Raw genomic sequence first — 22,963 nt, 5'->3', positions numbered from 1 at the left:
GACGTTCCTCCCAGACTCCTGAGTGCAGGAGTATGACTTATTTATTTTATTTTCGTTTGCAACCAAAACCTTCGCCTGACTCCCATTGGCCCCAGCTGAGAGGGGAGAGAGGGCTGGTCCGTCAGGCGTTGATCACCGGGCCAACGGGAGACAGTGTGGCGTGATGCTGACGCAGCCCACTGACAAGCCAGGGAGGCCCAGGGGAGCAGCTCTGAGCAGAGCAGCCAGAGCCAGGCAGGTAGAGAGCTGACAGCCAGGGAATTGCTAAGAGGCGCCGGGCTGGTGGGGGCAGGATGGTGAAACAGTTGGACTCCAGAGAAGGTGTGATTTGTGATGCACAAACTGTCGTTTACCCACTCCCCTTGGAGTCCTCTCCACGTCCCTCAGCTCCATCAACCTCTCCCCAGTTTAAATTTCCTCTCTCCCTTCCCCCCCCTGCATGCTTACTCCGTGGGTCCCCGCATTTCTATTCAATAACCTTTCTCTCCCCCTGTCCTTTTGGGAGAAGGAAGGGAGCAGATGAACACACATTAATAACATCTAAAGTCACATAGTGATCAGCTGAAGGGGGCAGTCTCTCTGATGTCCTCAAGGCATCCTATTTAGGAATTTATATCTGCAGAGCCAGAAGAAAGCACAGCATCACTGGGGGACAGGCTAGGGAGTTAAGGGGATGGCTGCGTCAGTGTTGGGAATTCGTGCACTTATGGTGCAAAAGCACAAGGTGCATGAATTATCAAACGGCTCAAGGACTGCCTGGTCCCCACTTGAATTATCAAAGGGCTCAAGGACTGCCTGGTCCCCACTCCCCTCCCTGGAGAGAGGCATCCCTGGGAAAACAGGAGCTTGTGTCTCCAGACCAGAGTTCTCTTTTAAGAAAATGGAAGTTGGGAGGGAAAGGCAGAGAAAAGCTTCAAGCCTATGGACAAGTCCTGAATCCTCCTCAGAATAGTGACCCCTGACATATGCACTGATGTGCCCATTTATTGAGAATCTCAGAATTCTTCGCAAAGGTGTCCCATTTAAGAAAATCCTCCATCCTTTTCAGGCAAAAGCAACAAACAGTAACAAAATAAAACTTTACTTATCAGATGGTGGTTACCAGTCTTTCCCTGCCATTTTTCTGGATGATGTTTAAAACCATGAGTCTCCTCCTGGCCTTTCCCTTGTTACTGCACATAACCACATAGCCCTCTTACACTGGATGAAGCACTTTCTCCATAATGTTCACTTCTTCAATGGTGGGATAGATGCTGCTGTTCTGACAGCTGGAGTATTCAGACTGATGAGAACCACTGGTGATTCTCAGCAGTCCCAACATCACATGCTTCCTGTCCTGATGACCTGTGAGTCACCACTCCACCACCTCCCTATATGGGTGAGAGGTTACATCAATCCCAGTCTATAGATGGAACAACAAAGGCCCAGTTGAGCGGATGTGCTTTCATGAGTCTGTCTCATACTATCTATTGCCAGGAAACAGGGTACAGTTGGAGACATATTGTTGCATCATCTGAAGGCCTCTATGTCATCTGAAGACACAACTATGAAGCTAGGCTTCACTCTATCACAGGAGCGGGAGCCTCAGAGTTTACCCCTAGTTCCAATCCTGACACCTGCTTAGTATAGAAGTACTTAGGTCCAGGAGTCAGAGGTCTGAGTTCTAGACTTAGAATTACCACTTAGCAATCACTTTAATCATGTCACTCACCTGCTAAAAGTCTTCCTATGGTGCCCTATTGCCCTTAAAATAAAATCATAACCCCTTATGATGGAATTCAAGACTGTATCATCTGGCTTTTGCCATCTCTCTGACCCCATCTCACACCTCTCTCCCTCTTACTTGCGACACCCCAGACACATCAGCCTATCTTTCTGTTCCTTTAAGTCACTTGGGTTGGTTCCTACTTCATTGTCTTTGTACATGCTGTTCCCTCTGCCTACAATGTCCTAAAATTGTCTGTAGTCTGCTAATCATTTGACCCTTAACAAATACTGCATTACTCAATAGGGGACTCTCTCCCAGATAAAGGTTTTTTGGGGGGTTGGGAGGAGAATTTGAAATTTGATATATATTTTTAAAATCCAAGTAGTCATCATGGGGAAAATAAGAATCTTTCATTTGTTCATTAATTCATTCATTTAGCAGATATTTACCAAGTACCTTCTATGTTGGACTTCATTATACAACGTGGTACTGTTTCTATTTGAATTACAATACATAAGCAGGGATGGGGAACTATGAGTTTTTAGAGCCTCTAGAAGTTCTAACCTAGCCCTGGCATCAGCTCATGTGTCACCTCTTCAGAGATGCTTTTCCTGATCACATTATAAATTAACTCTCCTTGCCTTCCCTCCACTTTCTAACACAAAACCCTGTTGTATAGAATAGAATAATATAATTTACCACTGCCCTAATTTGTTGATTGACGTATTTACTTACGTACCATCTGTCTCCACCAATTCATATTTAAGTTTCGTGAAAGCATAACCTTGTCTGTCGTAGTCACCACAAGCACATAGAACAGTGCCTGGCACACAGAAGGTGTTTGAAAAATGTCTGCCAAATAAACAGAGTAATGAACAAACGAATGTAATCTTGGGCTAGTCACTTAAACTCTCTGAGCCTTAGGTTTTTCATCTCTAAAGTATGATCAACAACAACAACAACAAAATACCTGCCTGAGTCAAAATGTTGGCAAGAGTTTGAAATAAAATATGTATAGACCCAATTTCCTAGAAAACAGAGCCTGAGGCAGGGATCAAGTGCTGGTGTTTTAAGTAGGAGGTACAATCCCTAGGCATTGGGAATGAGGGAAAAGGGAAAGAAAAAACAGAAAGAGTGAGAAGAAATAAAACGTGGGTGGGCTCCTACACTGACTACTGCTTCATGTGAAGCCACAAAGGGGCACATCGGTCACTTAACAGGGGCATCCATTGGACCACACAGGACATCTTACATGGAGAAACTCTACCCTGAAAAAATGTATCAAGGGAGAACAGAACATTGGTCAATATTCACCCACTGGAGATTTTACCCCCCCACACTTCCATATTGCCTCATCCTTACCCACCTCTCCCCAGTCTCCCCTGAAATCAACTCCTCTGTCCTTTAGTATGACATTTCACCCAAGCCTGGGAGTGTCTGGAAGAGATGGAGAATCCAGATTGACCATGAGTGGTGAAACCCTGCAACCCCACCCAAAACCCTTTGGCTTCAAAAGTGACAGCTACTTCAGAACAAGCAACTTCAGTGCAAGCGGGGGCAGGGAAGGATGAGAGACTGTCATGCAGATGAAAGAATCCCACGAGGAAGAGAGGATGCACGCAAGATAGATTTGATACAGCATTAGAAAGCAGTTTAGAAACTGTAAAGCCGCAAACAATGAAAAGTGATGTTGTTTTATTGGTCTTCTTGGAAATGCAACTGTCTTTCCAACTCATAGTCTCTGCACTTGTATAAGTTTGATGAGCTTTCAACTAGACTGCACAAATGAAGCCTTCCTTGTTTCCACTGTTATTGTTGAAACAGTATCTCTCTGAAATAAGCCACTTCATCTCCTCATAAAAAAATCCTTATATCCAAAATAGGATCTCTAAATGGATTCTGTTAAAGTGGGTTTTTTTGCTTGCTGTATTTAGTTTCTAGACTGCAGCTAATATGAGCAATCCATATGGAAGATACTTTTCAAGTTACCTCCTTATCTTTTGATTCTCCCTTCATCAGTCTGCTTTTATAACATCAGCTTCCTTGGGGCCATTCTTATATCGTCTACACAGTGATAAATTTTAACACACCTCCAACATGTCATTAAATGTTAATGGCATAGAGCCCATGTAATGGTCAGAATGAAGATTTTCCAGCCTGAAATGCCTCCATCAGCAATTACAAAACTTGTTGACATGTGGCCCCTTCATCAGGTTTTATCTACAAATCCAAGACCCATACAATTAGGGGTCAACCTGAATTGGGGTCAACTTGAATTGGGGTCAGCCTGAACTGAGGAGCCACATGTGTTCTGGACTTCGATTGCATTTCTGAGCTCAGCTGAATTAAATGCCGGGCACATAGTAAGATACATACACAAACATAAACATATCATGTATATAATTCATTAAATATGTTACCAAATGAATGACTTTAGTCAGTTTAGAATGGAAATGCAAAAATTAAAAGCAAAAGCACAGGCTCTAGAACCAAAGTGCATGGGTTCAAATCCCAGGTTTATCATAAACCAGCTAGTGTGACATTAGACAGTTGGCTTGACCTTTAAGTGCCTCTGTTTGTGCCTTGGTTTTTTTCTCTTGTAAAATCGGGATAACAGGCATGCCTACCTCACAGGTTTGTTGTGAAAATTAAAATGATGCCAGGAGTATAAGTCTTTTAGTCTAGTAAGAGTGCCTAGTGCACAGTGAACAAGGGATGCAGGTTAGCCTGGATGATAATTTCAACTGTGCTGCTAGCCACCCACCTGCCCATCCAAATCAGGAGAAGGGTGTCTCTTCAATCATGCCATCTGTCTTCACTAGTTCAACCAGACCCAGGCTTGCATATGTTTAAAATCGAGTATAAAGCCTGCGTTTTAAAATTTGTGTAGTCAAAAGGAATCTCACACTAGTCATGGCATTTTCTGTCCCTTGGTGATAGACTGTGTTTTTAAACATGGTGGTGTCAATTGATTTAAGTATTTTATTGAATAATTTTACTGTTCCTGTGCCCAGAGGCTTTTTAAAGCAGGGACCAATTTTTTAAATCAAATAGATAAATGTGTAGTCGTTGCACTTGAAATAAAGGCAGCACAAGCAGTAAGGCTAGAATTTCCACTTGAGCTGTATAACTATTTGCCTAACAGCCTGGAGGGTTTCCTAAAATTTGGAGAAGCAGCAATGGGGACTGGTGGCTGAACTTCACTGCCACCATCCTAAGCCTTTTACATACTGTCTCCCAGGCCTGAAACCTATGTTCCCAAAGTACCTACCAGGATCTGGGCCACATGGGCATCTTCTTATCCTCCTGGGGAGAGGTAATCTGACCTTAACTATTTCTTAAGTCCCTTTAACATTCAGCTGTGTCTCTCCCCTCAATAGTAGAATAATGAATAATGAGTCATCATTTTAGACTATTCCTGCAAACTGTTGCCTGTCACTATTTTGCCCACTGTAAATCACCTTAATTTTAGTACAAAATAGCTCTCTACAATCTAAAATACTAACTTTTTTCTTATGGAAACACTGCAATTAAACAAATTAAAAATCAGCATCATTAATAGTAGAGCATTCTAAGATTATATACCTCCTAATGTGATGCAATATGAGTGTACCGCATCACTTTTGAAGGATGTTTAACCTAAATTGGACCAAGCCTAAGGGATAAAGAAAAATGCTATGACCCAATAGAAAAGAAACATCTAGAATGTGGGATGTTCTACAAAATAGCTGGCCTAGTCTCTCAAAAAATACAATGTTGTGAGAAAAAGAGAAAGAAAGAGAGAGAGAGAGAGAGAGAGAGAGAGGGCAGGGTCTATTCCAGATTAAAAGTGACTAGAAACACTGAATGGAATGCATGACCTTGATGAATCTTGGTTTGAAAAATAACAGGTATAAAAGATACTTTGGGGATAATTGGGGACACTTGAGTTTATTGGATGATCTTAGAGAATTACTGTTAATGATCCTAGAAGTGACTATACTAAAGAATGTTATTTTTATTTTTTAAATTCATATATGTCTTTACCCATAACTGAAAGTGCTATTACAGTGCCTAAGTTATTTACAACTGTGCAATAATGTGTTGAGAAATAAATTATCTAGAAGGCAGCAGAAATACATTGTGAATGTATATAAAACTGTAGCATGTTCACAGATTTACTTTTTATATAATTACTGGTTCTGTAGTGTTTCAAGTTATGTTCTCAGAAAGAGAGACAAAATGCCCAAGATTAAACAGAAAATATATGAACCATATCCCAGCACCAGTGTCCCCAGCATCCCCAGCCCCAGTCTGAGGCCGTCTGGGTCTGCAGCTCCATGGCAACAGGGCCGTGGCTGCGAAGGCACTCTCCTGACCCTCCAAACTGCAGGTCACTAAAAGGTTCTTATTTTTAGAAGATGCATATTGAAGTATTTAAATCTGAAGTATTACATCCAAATGGTTAGTAAAATATTAGCTGTTCCTGAATCTAAGTGGTTAGTATATGGGTAAATCATTGTACTACCTTTTCAGCTATTGTGTATGTTAGAAATTTTTCATAATAAAGAACTTTTGAAATGTGAATTTTTTAATGTGAGGTTCTGAAACTATTAACAGTTTGGGCACTTGGAACCCACGTTTCTGCTTCATGAACTGAGGGCTGGAGGGTGAAGGAAAAATAAAGCCAGTCTTAAAACTTGGCTTCTAAGCCCTATTCAGTGCACTGTGTGCTTTCTCTGCACTCTTGGTCATCACGTCAAAGGAAATATGCGATAATTACTCTTTACATGTGTCAACATAAATAACAAACAGAGAAAGGCTCACTACAGGGAAAGACCTTTAAACTTGGGAATAAAGCATTGATTGCAATGGGAATTACACATACCATAGTAAATTATGTGTGTATTCAGGGAAGTAAAGAAAGAGAAAGGGTTTTAAAGGAAAAAATGAAGAGGAGTACATAAGTGTTTTGAAATAATTATCCTTGGCTACAAAGATCAATAACAGGGTGATGCTAGTCTGAAGTTGGTCAGACAGTGGCTGGGCAGATGTCCTTGGGGAAATATTTTTTGAGTAAGGTTGTGATGGCCTTTGTGCAAGGTTGTGGGTTTTGTAGAGTCTTTTTTGTTATAAAACATACAAGCGTGAGACCCATCTCTTCATGGCCTTTCTTGGTCCTGTTTGTCAGGTTTTCTTAACATTAGTGACTCCATTTTGACTCTGACAACTTTCACACATGTAGTTTTTGCTATGCATTTGATGAGCAAACAGATGAGGGACACAATATTTTATGCATACGGTGTATCTAGTCCATTATTTACTAGACTGAACCTCTAACATTCTCTCTCACCTCTCATGATCAAATGTCACGTTTCCATACCCTTCCATAATGCAGACTTCCAAGTCCTAGACCTGTTAAAACTGGGGTCATCTTCCTGCGTTTCTCACAAGAAGATTAGTTTCTAAATTCAAGATGATAAAATTGCTCAGTACAATAATTGACAAAGAAGATACCTCTTGGAACTGAATAGATAGTTTAATCATTGTGGTGGAGGAGGGGACATTTACTTGATTATGAAATAGAGAGAAACGACGATTTGTTTAAATTGGCAAAGCCAGCATTGTTTGGAGCTTCTGTGTCTTCTGCAAGTCATAACCTTCAAAATTATTGTTGCAATCACAAATATATGTGGTTGACCATTGTGTTATTCATATTCTGCCTCTTCCTGGGTGTCATAACCAGAAGATAATAAAAACACACATGAAATTGTTCATAATCAGGGGTCAAAGTACAACGAAAAACAGGACCTGAACTGACTATATTTTGGATTGTTTTTATTTGGAGGATTTACTTCCCTGAAAAACACTTTAGTCTGCCAACTCCTACAAAGAACTCTTCTACTAAGAAAATGAATTACCACATTGCAAGACATCATCATATAATCTCATCTAGACCCCTGCTTCTGAGATACCTCACAATTATAGTATTTTATTCTTTCCTTTAAAACCTAAAAAGAAAACTGTGCACATTCATTCCATGTCATGTTTTCACTCTTTTGTGCTTTGGATTTATTACATTCTCACTGGATGACAAGCAGTGTTTTAAGTACCTAGAACAGAGCAGACAACATTGAAAATAAAGATTGCTGTTTCATGGATGTTACATTCTAGTGGAGAACAGAGGCATCTCAATAATAAACATAAAACACTGAAGCCTGGGGGTGTGAAGAACCTACCTTAGATATTGTGGTCCAGAAAGGCCTCTCCAAGGAGTGACCTTGGAGTTGAGACTATTCATCAGAGTTACCACACAGAGATCTAGGCAAGGGCATTCCAGATAGAAAAACCAGCTAATGCAAAGGTCCCAGGGCAGGCACAAGCCTGTTGGGCTTGAAGGGCAGAAAGCAAGCCCCAGTGACTGGAGCATGGTCAGTGACAGAAAGAGTGAAATGAAATGTAGGTCTTGGCTAGAAGAGTGAACTTGACTCTAATTGCATTGGGCAGTTATTGGGGGTCTGGAATCAGGAGAGTGGCATGATCTGATTTACACTTGAAAAAGGCCTCTTGGGCTGACATTTATGATCAGAGACTATCTACTGACATTTAGCCCAAATTCCTCCCGCTGCAATTAAAGTGCATTCTCTCTCCTCACAGTGAACAGATGTTATTTGATGCTGATATCATCTCACATGCCTAAGGAAACATCAGATGGCTAATATCAAGATCGCCAGAACACTAGAATGAATGTAGTAAGAAGACCAGAGTAAAAATCATCTACCTGAATTACACTCAGAGGCCACAGATGAAAATGAAACCCATTTCCAGCACCTCTTTCCCACTAACGACCATGCCAGTTCTTTCTTTAATCCTCAAAAATGACCTTACATTCTCATTGATTCTCAAACTTCAACTCCCCACCAAGCAATCTGGCAACAGCAACCTTAATATCTCAGAAGACTTTCTCCAGTATTCATGGTCGGGATCATAATGGTGATATAAAAGAGTATTAAGATAGGACGGGTAGGACTTCTGGTGAAACCTCTCCCCAGCAAAACAATTTAACCGGTGATAATTATAAAAATCAAAATACATCATTTACAGTTTCTGGAAATTGTCCTAAGAACATAGGACAAATGGAAAAATATTCATTTAACATAATCTACCAAGTTTTATAAAAATGGCAAGTGTGTGGCATTTTAGCCATGACCTACTTCTTTAACTCTCCTCCCCACCCACTCAGTTCCATGTCACAGAAACTGTACCCTGACCATGAACAGCCAAGAAGATAGGGACTTCCTCTCCCCACAGCACACGGTCTAGGCCTATGGTTTCACCCCGGGAGGGGCACGTTGCCAGTGGCATTACTCATTCTCTTCCTTCCAGCCTGGTGTTGCAGAAGCTCTATTCAAGGCAGGCTTGCCCCAGAGGACAGGGCTCCTTTCCCCAGTCCTACACAATTGTAGCTCACTGAGAATCCTGGGGCTCTGATCACCCTTGCCCCAACTCACCCACAGGAGAAGTTCTATGTTAGAAAGGACAGGCTGAGAAGACCAGGGGCTGGCACTTCCTTCCCCAGCCGGCTTACAGAGCTGGAGTATAACCCCTAGATCTGGTGCAGTGGCACAGGGTACTGCCCAGGGGATGTGGTGACCCCCAGGATGTACAGCTCTGCAGCTCTGCCTGCAGGGGCTATTTGAAACAGAGAATGGAGAACTCCATGCCTAAGGATGTTGTCCAAAACAAGGGAAATCTTGGTGGAGAATAAGAAGAAGCCAGTAGCTCCAGGATACAAACAAAACAGCAGAGCATTCAGAAGTTCAATAGACAGAATCGGACAAAGAGCAGCCAGGAAAAGCCCTCCTGGGATCACAGGCAACACAAGGTAGGATCCTCCCAGGCACAAGGGGCTTAAACACAACCTCTGACCCAACACTGGCTTGAAAAATAAGCCTTCATGACCCAGGGGTGACTCCTAGGAAGCCAGGCTTAAAAATAAAATCACAGCGGCCGGGCGCGGTGGCTCACGCCTGTAATCGCAGCACTTTGGGAGGCCGAGGCGGGCGGATCACAAGGTCAGGAGATCGAGACCATCCTGGCTAACACGGTGAAACCCCGTCTCTACTAAAAACACACACAAAAAATTAGCCGGGCGGGTTGCGGGCGCCTGTAGTCCCAGCTACTCGGGAGGCTGAGGCAGGAGAATGGCGGGAACCCGGGAGGAGGAGCTTGCAGTGAGCCGTGATCGCGCCACTGCCCTCTAGCCAGGGGGACAGAGCGAGACTCCGTCTCAAAAAAAAAAAAAAAAAAAAAAAAAAAAGCTTTGCTGCTTTGGTCGGGCGCGGTGGCTCAAGCCTGTAATCCCAACACTTTGGGAGGCCGAGACGGGCGGATCACGAGGTCAGGAGATCGAGACCATCCTGGCTAACACGGTGAAACCCCGTCTCTACTAAAAATACAAAAAAACTAGCCGGGCGAGGTGGTGGGCGCCTGTAGTCCCAGCTACTCGGGAGGCTGAGGCAGGAGAATGGCGTAAAAAAACTGGGGAGGCGGAGCTTGCAGTGAGCTGAGATCCGGCCACTGCACTCCAGCCTTGGGCGACAGAGCTAGACTACGTCTTTTAAAAAAAAAAAAATCACACTCACCCTGGGCAAACTGGAAGATTATGGCATGCCCAAGACTAAGCCTTCTTGGGAGCAATTAGAGAAAGAAACTCCAAGCTACTAGTCCATGGCTGAATATGGGGGCAATAAACATAAATTCTCTGAATTATTATGGCAGCCTGTAAGTCACACACACATCCAAAGATAAAGAGTAAAAATATAACTGGCTAAGGGGGCTTAAGTACCACCTTTGCCCAACGAGTGGTTTATGTGGACCCAGACCCAGGAGCAGTCCCTAGGTAGCCAAACTAAAAGATAAAAACAAGGGGAAAATATCTAAGCATGGACGTCAGAGGTTGCACACTGTGGGAGAAACAGACTATCACAGGATTAGTTCGGTCCAATCATTAAACAAATAAACAAATGACAAAACATACAACAACCACCACCAGTCCTGGGGGTTGGGAAGGAAGGGAGTCCGTGTCCACGGCTGCTGTAAAATATTATTACAGTGTCTAGTTTCAACACAAAATTGTGAGACCTGCAAGGAAACAGCAGTTGTGAGCACACATCTCCCAGACCTTGGTTTCAAATACCATCCTCTAATAAAAGGAAACAGGGTTTCTTGAAGAAATGACTGAAACTAGCACTTGGGCAGAAAATAGAAGATAAACCTGGAGCATCTTATAGTGCCAGAAAGTAAGGAAGTGCTAAAAGCAAACAAAACCCCTACATTGATAGGGGTATGTCCAAGGGGTCACAGAAGCCAACAGAAAGAGCTCCCAGTGGCCAAAGCTGAAACCATTTGAGCAAAAAAAAAAATGAACAAAATAGTATTAGATTATAATCCACAGTACAAAATAAATATTCATGGGTCCATACTAATCTAAAACAATGATTGAATAAATAAATAAATGGGGGAGAAGAGCCAAATCTCCTGGCAAGAGAATTTTAGATAATTTATGTAGATACTCTTCCTTTAACGAAAGGACCATAAAACCCCAATCCTTAAATATGGACTGTTCATAATGACTTTCTTCCAAAGAGTACTATGGAAGAGGGGTAACTTAGTGTGGAGAAACCTGACAAACACTATCTCAGCTGAGTGTTCAAGGTAAATATCAACAGTGACAAATCATGTTGATACTATCTACCCTTCATACGATGTGATGAAAATGACCCATGACATCCATGGTTTTCCTTTAAACCCCTATAACACCACTCTACGTGTGAGAAAAACATTAGGCAAATTCCAAATTCCAATCGAAGAGCATCCTATAAAATGCCTGACTGGTACTCCTTGATCTTGAAACCATCAAGGTTATCAAAAACGAGAAAAATCAGAAATCGTCACAGCCAAGGGGAGCCTAAGGAGACATGCAAACTAAATGTAACATATCATAAATCGGATCTGGGAACAAAAAAATACATTAAATAAAAACTAAGGAAACATGGGGTGTATACTCAAAAGAACTGAAACGAGGAACTCAAACAGATGTTTGCATGTCCACATTCACAGCAGCATTATTCGCAACAGCCAAAACGTGGAAACAACTCAAATGTCCATTGATAGATGAATGGGTAAACAAAATGTGGTACATACATACAATAGAATATAATTCTGTCTTTGAAAGGAAGGGAATTCTGACACACGCAATAACATACATGAACCTTGACAGCATGACACAAAGTGAAATAAGCCATACGCAAAAAGATAAATGTTATATGATTCCACTTACATGAGGTACCTAAGCAGTCAAATTCATAGAGACGGAAAAGAGAATGGTGATTGCCAGGAGCTGAAGGAGGAGAGAATAAGGACTTAGTGTTTAATAGGTACAGTGTTTAACGGGAAGATGAAAATGTTCTGGAGATGAACAGTGGTGACGGCTGCACAGCAATGTGAATGTACTAATGTCACTGAACTTTACACTTAAAAGTGGATAAAATCATAAATTTTATGTTATATACATTTTGCCACATTTCTTTTCAAAAACAGGAAATCTGAGTAAACTATGGAATTTAGTGAATAAGAATGTTTCTATACTGGTTCTTTAATTGTGACAATTGTCAATACCAATGCAAAATGTTAATAATAGGGAAACCTGGGGACAACATATACAGGATCCCTGCTATCTTCTCAATTTTTCTGTAAATCCAAAAAGTCCTAGAAATGAAGTCTATTTTTGAAAGGAAACATAAAGGAGAAATAGGGGGGAAAAAAGACATGAGCATGAAACACAGAAAAACACTGGTATGGTTGGACAGATGTAAATCCAACCACACCAGTGATAACATTAAGTGTGACTAGATTAAACAATCCAATCAAAGAGATATCTGATTGGATTTTTTAAATGACAAGATACAACTATATGCTGCTTACAGGAGACATTTTAGATTGAAAGATACAAATAGGTTGAATGTGAAAGGATGGAAAAAGATACACAAAACAGATATACAAACAGCAACCACAGGAGAAATGGACTGGCTATACTAATATCAGGCACAATAAATATTGTGGTTATCCTGTTTGCTGTACCAGTTATTATATAAACCCCTTCTTCTGCAGAATGGACCTTCACTGAAAATCCGGTTCAGATGTCAAGACAGATACCAGACCTACATCAACGAGGTATAAAAATCTTCATTACTTCTGTAGTGAGGCTTTCTGAGGGCAGCAGGGCAGGCTTTCCAAGCTTGTCCAAATGTGGGTTGAGTGAGTAGGGGAAAAAGACTGGCTTGGGGTTTCTATCATGACCAGGCAATTGGGGGAGGATGAGAGCTCCTCTGCACTACCACAGTAGAGATCTATTCACTTGGGTTGAGGGAACTCCAGGCAAGAGTATCAGCAATGTCTTCAAAGAAGCCATGAAAGTGTCCAGAAGAGAGGCCAGGCACAGTGGCTCATGCCTGTAATCCCAGCACTTTGGGAGGCTGAGGCGGGTGGATCACTTGAGGTCAGGAGTTCAAGACCAGCGTGGCCATTATGGCAAAACCCCGTCTCTACTAAAAGTACAAAAATTACCCAGGTGTGGTGATGTGTGCCTGTAGTCCCAGCTACTCAGGAGGCTGAGGCAGGAGAATTGTTTGAATCCAGGAGGCAGAGGTTGCAGTGAGCCAAGATCACACTACTACACTCCAGCCTGGTAAAAAAAAAAACAAAAGTCCGGAAGAGAAAGAGAATACATTAAAGATTTTCTAAGCCCTGCCTTGGCTTCAGTGCTTGAAGGGTCAGAAAGTCAGGTTAGCAATGTGGGAGAGTAAGAGTAGAAAGGAAGAAGAAAGCTGACCACACCCCCTTCACTGACTGCTGGCCGCCCACCTGTAGCAGGTCTGAGCTGCCACGCACAAACTGCATGATGGACATGAATACAATTTCAATCCCTCTTTCTAGGAGCTCTCCCAGCCCAGCAGAAGGAGTGAATGTGTGATGATTGAAGTGTGCAGAGAGCACTAAAGGAGCAACCAAGAAGATGACATTTGCACAGGCCCGTGATGAACAGACCATCTTCTGGTTGGAAGGAAGGCATGTGCAAAGGCAAGGTAGCTGAGAAGGCAAGATGGACTTAGGGAATTACAAGACATTTCATACGCATCCTGTGTTCTTGTCCAGCCAAAAACTGTTAGGAAATAAGATGTCTGCAAATATCAGATTATGCAAGACCCGGTTAAAATAAAAAAATTAAAAAAAAAAAAAAGCCTTTACCTGCAAAGAAACAGGTAGCCATGAAATAATAGTAAGCAATATTAGTGAATGGCATTTGCATTTATTAAAATTTCTTTTTGGAAGAAATATGGATGACTGGCAGGGACCAGAATGGAGACAGAGATAATAAATATGAGACTACTGTGATAGTCCAGGCAGAAGACAATGAAGGCCTGAATCAACCAGCAATGATAGTAGATGGAGTGAGGGGGATAGTTTCAAAAGGAAGTGACATGTGAGGAGAAAGGTGACCTAAAATGTCTGCGTTCAGTGACTAGATAGATGGTGATACTGTTATCTAAGCATTGCCTGAAGAAGGAAAATGAACTGGAGTGAAAAATGATGAGATCAACTTTGGACTTGCTGAATTTGAAGAGTCGGCTGTAGCTGGGTGAAGCTGTCAAGTATCATGTTGGATATTTAGGAATGTGATCAGCACAGAGATCTGGTCTGGAGGTGTCCAGAGATTTGATTCAGTTGGCATGACCCCAAGAGGGACAGTTGAAGCCATAGGCATTGACGATCCCTGTGACTGATCCTGTCATTTGGGTTGAATTTCTTAAATTCTTAAAGATATGAATGCTGGCATACATGTAGAAAACCAATTTAGGCTTAGAAAATTCATCAAAAATATTCAAAATATTAAAATTAAACATATTATCTTACATTAACAGCAGTAATAATAATTGTTTCATTTCCATGAAAGAGATGATATTGTTTGCATCTTTAGAATAGGTCTAGTTTTGCATCCTACTCTTTTGTTCAATTAAGAAAATCTGGCCGGGCACAGTGGCTCACTCAAGTCTGAAATTCCAGCACTTTGGGAGGCCAAGGTAGGCGGATCACGTGAGGTCAAGAGTTTCAGACCAGCCTGACCAACATGGTGAAACCCTGTCTCTACTAAAAATACAAAAGTTAGCCAGGCGTGGTGGCACGCACCTGTAATCCCAGCTACTTGGGAAGCTGAGACAGGAGAATCACTTGAACCTGGCAGGCAGAGGTTGCAGTGAGCTGAGATAGCGCCATTGCACTCCAGCCTGGATGACAGAGCAAGACTCTGTCTCAAAAAAAAAAAAAAAAAAAAAGAAAAGAAATAAAGAAAAAAAAGAAAGAAAATCCTGGCAGGGCATGGTAGCTCACACCTATAATCCCAGCACTTGGGGAGGCCAACGTGGGCAGATCACTTGAGGCCAGGAGTTCGAGACTAGCCTGGCCAACATGGCAAAACCCCGTTTCTAATAAAAATACATAAATTAGCCAGGCATGATGGTGTACACCTGTGGTCCCAGCTACTTCTGAGGCTGAGGCACGAAAATCACTCGAACCCAGCAGGCAGAGGTTGCAGTGAGCCTAGATTGTACCACTGCACTCTAGCCTGGGCGACAGAGCAAGATCTGGTCTAAGAAAAGTAAAGTAAAGTAAATCTTAACCAACTCACAATTATAGGTTGTTGGGAATAGCAGCTGATAATTGATGGCTTTTCAGATAGTTCGGTAGAGTCCGAACCATCACAGGTTCAAGATAACTTTGGAGAGTTATCTTGCTGAGAGATGCCATCAGTGTTCTGCCAGATGCTAGATTGACAAGCATATCACTCTCAAAAGTGGAACGTTTGAATGTTTGAACTAGAGCTAATGGGAAATAAATTCTTAAGCCTCTTTTTGGTTGCATTTACATCTTGAAAGCATTTGTTATTATTTTCTTATACTCTTTTGCATGTGGTTTTGAAATATGTGCAATGATATACCATTAAGTTATTTTTCCAACAAGCCAAGACAATTACCTGTTAGAAAAGAGTAAAAACCTCAATAATTAAGCCAGTTGCACCACAGTTTAGTCTGCTAAAGAATATCCAAGAGCTCATCTTTAACGTTAAAATCCATGTAGGGTTTTTTTACCCTGATGGACTTGGTTCAATCTATTCAAGGTACTGAGTGTATATCACTGAGGATACATAATTTGAAAAAGCTACTTGAAATCATAGAAATGGTGTTTGCTGGAATTATGACATTAAAGAAAAACGGCAAGTTTTTTTGATATAACTTTAGGAAGCAATTTCACAATACCTGGTAAAACTGAAGTTGCACATACCCTTGAATTCAGCAATTCCTCTTCTAGATATAAACTCTCCAGGAACTCCTACCACATGCAGGAGGAGACATGAACTATTCATTTCAGCGCTGTTTATGACAGAAAAAAACAAACAGCCTAAATGTCCATCAACAGAGAATGAATGAATGAACTGTAATAAATGTTTACTAAATGAACTTAAGCCTAAAAGTATCAACATGGATATATCCCCAAAAATTCATGTTGAGAGGGAGAGTTACACAACTATATTAGCGTATCATACCACTTACAGCATATTTCAAAACATTACAATAACCTGAATATTATCTGTACATCATATATATGCAGCAATGTTATTAAAACAATAAATAATAAACACCCAAATGAGCAGTTATGTCTATGTTACTCAGGAAAGAATAGGCTATGGAGTGTCAATAAGCACATCCCAAAATCCCATTGGCTTATAAAGACATATTCCTCATCTGATGTGAGTGTGATACGAGTCAAGTGGCACTTGTATCTGGACATTTGGGGCACATGGCCTGCAAGATGCACCACATCAGAGAAGGACGGGGGTGACCACCCTTGCTCTGAATGCCTTGATCCAAAAGTGGTTTCAATTTATATTTCTCTAGCCGAAACTTCATACGACCCCAACTTAGATTTTTTAGCGAGCTCTAACTCTCTGGTATAGTGGTAAATTCTGAAAGAGGAGGAAAGAAAATGGGTTCTGGGAGGAATTTATAGGGTCCTTTAACTGATTCTGAAATATTGTAACACTTTTTAAAAACCTGAGTGTACTATGGTGCATAAACTCTTGGTGAAGCTCCAAGGAAGCTTGATGAAGTTGCACTGCGTTGTTCTCTCTGGGTGCTTGTTTGTATTATCTCATTAATCTTTAAAAAACTGATTCCACTTCTTCCCTCATTTCAACACTTGTATGAGACCTTCTGCTTGGTATCCTGTGGACCTTTATAGGGTAAACACATATTTTTTTTTTCACAGTATCTTGAAATCACAACATTCTGGCTGTGGTTTTGTCATATTCACAAATTTTAACTATTTCTTTCAACACGATCAAGTTAAGGAAGCATATTGTCAATCACCAGTTATTCTCTGGGAATAAAGTTATGAGTGCTTTGATAACCAGGTACGACCTATTGCATTCAGCAAGCATTGACTGTATGTCTTCAAGAGCCAGGCACTATTACAGATTCTAGGGACAAAGAAGTCTCATTTTCTCATGGAAATGAGAAAGGGGACAGATGGTAAACAAGAAAGCAAAAAGTAAACAAAATAATTTCAGGGCAATAAGGTCTGAGAAAGAAAAAAACAGAGAAATGAGATGGAGAGTTCTGACTCTGATTAGGAAACGGGCACCCTAGTGGCAAGAAGGAGATGGTCATGATAAAATCTGGGGAGAGAGTATTCCAGGCAGAAGGATCTTCTAGTTCCTTGCTGAACCCACAGCTAGTGCCCCCCCAGTATGCATCCTAACACTGCATCTCACAGTATGACTCCTGAAATAATTGTTAATTAAACAAAATCCTCTCTCCTAGTAGCATGGAGTTTTAGGAAAATATAACCTAAAGACATCAAGCACTTCACCCTTTCATGTATATGCCACAATACAGCCCGTTGATGTGCACAGGCAAAAATACCTGCTAGTCTTCACACATATGATTATGATTTCTCTTCCATTTTGTGTTCCATTGATCTTACATGTCTTCAACATGTGAACTGATAAAAAGAATTTTGCTGATGTCCTGTTCCCCTTTATTTCCAGGCATAATGTTTTAATCAACTTTGTTCTTTGGCTTCTTGACAAAAGTGTGATCTGTAACATTTTTCCTACAAAAAAAAGGAAATGTAAAATATGCTATTCTCTTCTCTACCTTTTAGAGACAAAATTACTCACTTATGTACCAGGAATTCATATTTTGCAGTTGTTCTGGAAAAACTCAAATGGCTTAACAGAGAGGATGTTGGGCTTTAAGGGGACAGGTACAAGAGTAATATTAATACTACTAAAAATAATTACTAATTACAATATTTATTATACATTTACTATGTGCTTAGTATTGCACTAAATGCTTACATGATTTAATTTAAACTTATTTAAATTTCATAACAATACTATGGGGTAGGCAGTATGATTAAAATTTTGCGAATGGGGAAATTGAGGCTTAGAAAGTTTAAATAATTTATCTGTGGCCACATGGTTCCAGAAGCAAAAGGTGAACCCAAGCAATTTAACTCTGTATCTGCAATGCAAAAATCTAACAAAACCATGACTATATCATGCTCTTAGATGAGGGTGGGAGGTGTAGAATTAAGGAGAAAGTCAAAGTTGCTGAAGGAAAACCAGGCAACAGAAGCAAAGAAAGGAGAATGTCAAGAAGAGCGATTTTTAGAAGGTGTTGATAGTGCAGCTGACCCCTGAGAGTGAGCACCTTCTTAATTCTTTCATCTCGCACCCTAGGCATCTCTCTGGCCTTGAGCTAGTCCTGGCTCTGGGGAAGTAGAGGACTAATAGAAGATGAAAACAGGCAGAAGGGGAGGATCATGTAGAACCCTGTGCATTATACTCAGAACTATAGCTTTTACTCTGAGATGGGAAGTTATTGGAGGGTGTTAGGAGAGGAAATAGCATTATCTAATTTAAGCCCTCAACTTTGGTTGTGGGTTGATAACAGGGTGGAGGAGGGTGAGGGCAGAAGCAGTGAGACAAGTTAAGAAACCATTGCAGTAATTCAGGCAAGAATGATAGTAACTTGGACCAGGTGGCAGTGGGATGGTGAGAAGTAGTTAAACTCCAGACAGATTTTCAAAGTAAAGCTGACACAATTTGCTGTGGGACCAGATGTGGGAAGTGAGAGAAAGGGAGGAGTCAAAGATGATTGAAGCATTTACCTTAAAGTCAAGCCATCTGAAGCCTAACAAAAGGCTGTTGAACTTAGAATTTACAAGATGCTGGATGGCCTTGGTGAGAGCATTTCCTAGGGAGTGGTAAGGGTAGAAGTAAGATGGGACTAAATTGAGTAATAAATGAAAGATAAGGGAGTAGAAGTACTAAGTATAAACTATGCTGTGTGTATGTGGACAGAAGACTTGATAGTAGCTAGGATACCCTAGGTTAAGGAAAATGCATAAAAATATTCTTAAGATGGGAAAGAATTAAGTATGTTTCTGTGCTGAGAACAAGAAAGCAATAGAAAAAGAGTGATTGAGAACACTGAATACAAAGAGCAAACCTCCTGAAGAGATGGGAGTAGGAGTGATGTAGCCCAAAGCACAGGTGGAGGGGCCAGGTCTGGACACAGGAGGATTTTGAAGGGAAAGAAGGAAGAAAGGAGGGGTATGGCTGTCACTGTTTCTGGGGTGGGAAGGGAGAAATTGAGGGAGTTCCTCCCTGACAGGCTATACTTTTTTCTGTGAATTAGAAAGTAATATCATGAGCCAAGCGTAAGGTTGTTCAGAGTGAGAACAGTGAAAATTTTTAACATTCTCTTGGAATAAAGAAGCATAGGATATGGGCTGCCATGAGGACCTTGCAAAAGCTGGAGATTGTAAATATGTAGCTGAATCAATTCACATGGTTAAGAAACTGACTTACATAGCAGGAAACTGCTTATACAATATACTTCAATCCAATAACACAGTGGGTCTCATCTCTGTTTCGTATGAATTGATAAAACATGATCTACAGGGCCAAAGCCACAGTTCCAACTATTTAAGAAGAATGGTGCCCACACTTTTCCATTTAAGTTACGTATAGTGCAAAACTACATCAAAGCCTAGTGCTAAAATAGGTTTAGGCCAAATTCAGATTTATTTCACTAAAGAGCTCCATATCCTTTGCTTCTTTCACACACTGTTTTGAAGAATATATCTATTTCAGTTTTCAGTCTCGTCCATTTCAACATCCAGTTTCTCCGGCAGTAATAGATATCAAATAATCATGAAAAATTTTAAGCTCACTTTATTTTATATTTTATTTTATATTTTGTAAAGGCCCGTATCATTTGGTATTTACCTGAAACACAAATCTTAAAATTAAACTATTTTATTATTGAAACTTTTCCAGTATGCTTTTAAGATTTCTGCAAGTCTCTCCGTTTAAGAAAGAGATAACTAAATGTAGTAGAAAACTGCCTTATCATTGCGATAGTTGTATAATTTATTTTTTTCCATTGGACAATGTGCTTAGCAACTTGCACATTAAACCTTCTATTAAGATTATATTAATATCATAAATATGCAATAAGGAAACCACTCTGAAAGTTCAAAATAATAACAATAACCTTTCCCTCAAGTAAAACCTTTTATCTTGAGATCTCAATGCACTTTCCTACAAGCCTGAGTATCCTTGCCCAGCCACTTTTGCAAGGAGACAGTTAAAATGCTGCCTTCACTTTATTCACTGACTCCAAATGCTAGTTAGGCTCACCGGAAAGCAAAGCAGATGCCTAATGTAATCATGATTTTAATTCTTAACATTTCCTACAGCAGCATTTATAACCTTTAAGTAAACAGGACCTCTAGTCTGTAAAAAGCCCCAAGTGGATGTCTCTTTCTTCTTTGCTTTATTCTTTAGCCATGGCTAGGAAGGGGCAGAAGGTTGTAATTCTGGCAAACTCCCACACATGCAACATGGACTCACATCTCTCACAAAGAGATATGCATGCACACTGATGCAATCATGGCTAGAAATGAATCAGGGCCCTTGAGACAGGAGCTCATGACTAATGCTCTCTGAGGAGCCCAGGGGCAGCTCGGCGAACCAACTATATCCGGGCCAGCACAGAACAAAGTGCAGGTGAGCAATGAGCTATAGCACAGGGAGTGGGAGGGGCTGATGCGTGTGGTTCCAGGGCCTGGAACACATCCTCCGAAGGTAATTCCCATGTAATTATAGAGTGCCAAAAAGGGAAACTGAGCTTTGGCCTGGGTCATGCGTACAAACTCACTGTAGGATCTACGGTGACTTCCTTTACTTCTCTGGGCCTCAGTTTTCTCATGTCGAAAAAGGAAGAAATTGTATAACCACATCAGAAAGACTCCTTTCTCCTCCACACCCTATGAAATACTCAGTCATTTTTTCCTGTTCCCTCAAGAGACATAAAGAATGTCATAAAAAGAAGTGGTGGGAATTGTTCTCCTAAAAAAATATTTTAGATTCTCAAAAACGACTGACAAGTTCTCCAGGTTGTTTCAGCACTACTTGTTCTGTTTAAAACACTAAACAAGCAGGAATAGTGGAGGAAAAAAAGTGTTTCTCTCTTTATCCTAAAGTATAGTCATGCGCTGCATAATGCTGTTTAGGTCAATGATAGACCGCATATGATTATAACACCATGTTTTACTGTACCTTCTCTGTGTTTAGATACACAAATACTTACCATTGTGTTACAATTGCCTACAATGTTCAGTACAGTAACATGCTGCACAGATTTGTAACCAGCCTAGGAGCAACTGGCTAGATGACACAGCCTAGGTGTGCTGTAGGCTGTATCGTGTAGGTTTGTGTAAATGCATTCTAATGTTTGCACAACGATGAAATCGCCTAATGATGCATTTCTCAGAACGCATTCTCATCATTAGGTGCTGTATCACTATAATGTCCACGGAAGACATTTTACCAACCCCTGTCCACTTCTGTGGGTATTTCTCTGACAATGTCTAGTCTCCTAGAAGTGCCTAACGTGGAGTGTGGAGTATCTTTCACCACAATGCATAATTCTGCCTAGTCACCACTTTCTCTAAAACCTTTATCCCCTAAAGCATCTTTTTCCTGGAATCACATCCCAGGGAGTAATTTATTAAAGAAATAACTGAAATCCATAAATTTGTCAGCCTTGTTTCTCACCTGAAGGAGAGGTAAAAAAGAAAGATAACCTTCCCCAGCTTGGGTCAGCTGGACCTAAATTGAAGGGGTCTTTAGAGCAAATATATGAACGTTTGGGGAAAGGGAGGCAAGGAAGGACCCTTGAGAGAGATGAGTGACTGCTCAGCCTCAAGCAGTGTCTATTACACACAAATATCCCAAGGTTTCCTGTTTGCCTTTGAAAAAGTGGGAGGAGGGAACAGATTGTCCCAAATTTTTCTTTTTAATTGATGTGACTGGAAACCAAATTTTTTCTACTGTGGAGGATGTCTGCAGTCTTAGTTACTCCCTTCAAATGGAAGAACAAAGCTCCCATGGAGGAACTGGAGAGAGCTGAGCTGAACTGAGCTGTAGGTTGATCACATTTCAAGGTTTGCTTGTAATCAATACTACTTTGGTCACCCCTAGATCGTTATTGCAGAAGCCTCCCTACCAGTATCAGGATCCTGCTTTACTCTGTAGCCACTTCCTGGAGTTCTTCGAAAACTCTAAAAGAAAACAAAACCCAAACACATCACATCAGAAAGATGAGGCATTAAGAAGCTTAAAAAGCTTAAGAGGAAGTAGATGCTTGTGTAGGGGAGTTTTTAGATTAGGGTGAAAGAGACAGACATAGGAGGAGAGAAAGTCAGTTCTATTTCCAAAGAAAATGAGAAGTTGTTTCATTGAAAATTAAACCTATATCAGGGCCGAACCAGATCCACCAATAAAGTAGTACTCTTTATTACTCCTCAAGTGTTTGGCATAGGTATTTTCCACTTGCAGCTAGCGTCTTAACGGTATATGTCAAACAGACATTTGCAAAACCAAACAGGTGAGGGGCCATATTGACTCTTTTGCAGAATTCACATTCTGCAAAAGAATTCACATCCCTAATACACAGAAAATATGATTTATAAAAATCCACTATTTTTTCATAGAACCATTCAGGAGCACAGCAGTGATACAAAGTGAATATTCCTAGACTCTAACATAAAAAAAAAAAATCTAGTCAAAATATATTGTTTTCA

The 22,963-nt window shown here is 40.8% G+C and overlaps 1 long non-coding RNA gene across 1 annotated transcript in view; it reads left to right on the top strand.

The window, feature by feature from the left end:
• LOC126933108 (uncharacterized) overlaps positions 1 to 17,271 on the top strand; it is a 30,803-nt gene extending 13,532 nt beyond the window's left edge. Inside the window, exons 2-3 of the long non-coding RNA XR_007718420.1 lie at positions 12,860 to 12,922; positions 13,685 to 17,271. This is a non-coding gene — a long non-coding RNA (uncharacterized LOC126933108). The remainder of the gene's footprint in view (positions 1 to 12,859; positions 12,923 to 13,684) is intronic.
• Positions 17,272 to 22,963: the final 5,692 nt, after the last annotated feature.

Source organism: Macaca thibetana, chromosome 12, assembly GCF_024542745.1.
Source record: "Macaca thibetana thibetana isolate TM-01 chromosome 12, ASM2454274v1, whole genome shotgun sequence".
Classification (NCBI taxonomy): domain Eukaryota; kingdom Metazoa; phylum Chordata; class Mammalia; order Primates; family Cercopithecidae; genus Macaca; species Macaca thibetana.
The sequence above is the reverse complement of the archived record's forward strand: the minus strand, read 5'-3'. Positions and strand labels throughout refer to the sequence as shown.